Source organism: Callionymus lyra, chromosome 8 (assembly GCF_982586985.1).
Source record: "Callionymus lyra chromosome 8, fCalLyr1.hap1.1, whole genome shotgun sequence".
Lineage (NCBI taxonomy): Eukaryota > Metazoa > Chordata > Actinopteri > Syngnathiformes > Callionymidae > Callionymus > Callionymus lyra.
This window is the reverse complement of record NC_141825.1, coordinates 23,035,091-23,037,606: the sequence shown is the minus strand read 5'-3', so window position 1 is coordinate 23,037,606 and position 2,516 is coordinate 23,035,091. Positions and strand designations below refer to the sequence as shown.

Below are 2,516 nucleotides of genomic sequence, written 5' to 3'. Positions count from 1 at the left end.
CATTAAGCCAAGATCTTTTTCTTTCATATTCCAAAGGTTTGTCTCTTCAAACTTAAGAAAAACATTCTCCTTCGAGCCGGATTTGAACCAGCGACCTAAGGATGGCTTTAACGCTCTACAGTCCTCCGCTCTACCAACTGCGCCAAAGCTGGCGCACGTTAGTCTGTTAAGGGGGGGGAAGAAGGAAGAGGAGAGGGGAGAAGGGGGAGGAAGAAAAAAGAAGAAAAAAGAGGAAAAAAAGAGAAAAAAAGGAGGGGAAAGGGAAATATTCAGGAAACTGAATTTATCCCATTTTTAGTGATCGTTGTTATGCTATTGACAGTTTTTTATCAACTATGGGCATTGTATTTAAATAAAATATGTTGGTTATGTTAAGGGAAGTTGATACATATTCTGCTTTTCTTTCTTGTGATGTGATGAAACATGCAAAACACAAACAGATTTTTCAATATATATATATGTTTAATTTAGTAAAACACACAAGAAAAATTTACACATCAACCCAAAACCAGTAAAAAAAACAAATATTTTTTATACAATACATATATCTTTTTTTTTTAATATCCTCAAGCCACTTCTCTTTAGGAACAGTCTCAGTCGAAGGGCAGTAAATTTTCCCCTGATACTGACTGTGCCCAGTCTCCTTTGTCCTAAACTGCCCACATTTTTTACAGCTGTTGTGCTCCTCCTTGCGGTTCACCCTTCTAACCGGAGCTGGAGCAGGTGCAGGTGCATGTACAGGTGCAGGAGAGGCACAGAGGAAGACTCCTAGAGGGGGCCCACTAAGGGCGGATGGTGTCACTAGGAGCATCCTTGGTTGGGGAAAGGCAGGGCTGCGTGGAGCAGGGCTGCGTGGAGCAGGGCTGCGTGGAGCAGGGCTGCGTGGAGCAGGGCTGCGTGGAGCAGGGCTGCGTGGAGCAGGGCTGCGTGGAGCAGGGCTAGGAAGCTTGGGTGGTTGTGGAGGAGAAGGACTTGGGCTGCGGCTCACTAAATTAGGCTTTAGTAGAGCTGACTTGGACCCTCCAAAGCGAGACTTTGTGAACTACAAAAAGAAAAAAATGTATTAGATCATGATTGATGCTCCATACAATTTCACAAGTGTTGTGTCTAACTGTGGGCAGAGATAAAGAAACCAGATGCATGTATTATAGGTGTGTAACTATATTATTATGAATGGGTGTTTGACATTTGATTAGACTTCAAGACCATAATGATAAGAGCACAATGAAATAAAAAAAGACTATTATTCACCATCGATAAACTGGGAGGAGGTCTCAAGAATGACCGTGGCGTCGCCAAAGCCTCAGTCTGTGAGGGCCCGGTTCCTTCTATTGATGTCCCAGCTGCTACTGCTGTTGAGGTGGTAGCATGGGACACCGATGTTGTTGTTGCAGGGCCCGACTGGATTGACAACAGCAATAATGTAGCATTAGGACAGCAATGTTATAGTGTTATAACATAACATAATGCTGAGAGTAACTAATATTCGACACATGACCGTCATGCTGATGTTCAGCTCACAATGTAATCTCATTTGTTTATGTTATATGAATAAAAAGATTACTTTAGAGGCGTGAAAGCCACAAGAGCAGGCAGTGGATCCTCCGAACAGGACAGTTTGTCCACGGGTCTGCAAAGGGCACTTCTCAATCTGAGGAGATATTTTGGCGTTATTTACTCACAGTTTATAAGTATTTACGAATGTATAATTTTTTACCTTCTGATAGAGGTCATGCCACTTCCGCTGTCGTGGAGCTGGTCTGTTGCCTGCTCCAGAGGGCCAGACGCCTGTATTGGCAAAGGCCTTCCTTCAACCTGGCCATCCATTCACCATCCCCCATGGGCTTGTGGGACTTTGGTCTAGCACTCATCTGTTGTGGAAGTAATAAAGTTAAATTAAATCCCCAAATTTCTCATTTTTATTAAGCAAAAAGAAGTGAATTATAATATATTATAATTTCTAAGGCTGCATGCTTTGTAAAACGTGTAGAACTCTGTTTAAAAACGTGTAAAACTCTGTTTAAAAACAATAAACTCTGTTTAAAAACAATAAATTCTGTTTGTAAAACACCCCAATAACTGTAGAAAAACGAAAACACAATGCCTATTCTTACCATGGAAATGTTAAACATAATATTTTATTTTATTTTTTAATTTTATTCGACTTTAAATCATTAAACTCTTGTAAGATAACTGCTCCCTGCGCGTAATTGTTATTAACGGGAGACAAGAAACAAAGCCCTACTTCGACGGGCAAAAACACGGACAAAAAATAGATTATTTGTTATAAAAGTTAGAAATATTTTTCTGGTTAAATTACTGACATGTATTTAAAGCGGATTTCATTCATACATTAAAGCTAACGTGGGTAGTGACAAATATTTTGAAAAGTAGTGTGTTATAACTAGCGTTGCATGCACGACATTTTATGCAAGAAAATAAACATAAAATTTTATTTACATGGCTAGATAGTAATCCTTAATATTAAAAACTTACCTTCTCAATGTAACAGTCTG

At 39.7% G+C, this 2,516-nt stretch overlaps 1 long non-coding RNA gene across 1 annotated transcript; it reads right to left on the bottom strand.

The window, feature by feature from the left end:
* Positions 1-957: 957 nt before the first annotated feature.
* LOC148074052 (uncharacterized) lies at positions 958-2,146 on the bottom strand. The gene is made up of 4 exons (XR_015712120.1): positions 1,718-2,146; positions 1,565-1,651; positions 1,252-1,401; positions 958-1,042 (listed from the first exon to the last, which is right to left on the bottom strand). It is a non-coding gene; the product is annotated as an uncharacterized LOC148074052 (long non-coding RNA).
* Positions 2,147-2,516: the final 370 nt, after the last annotated feature.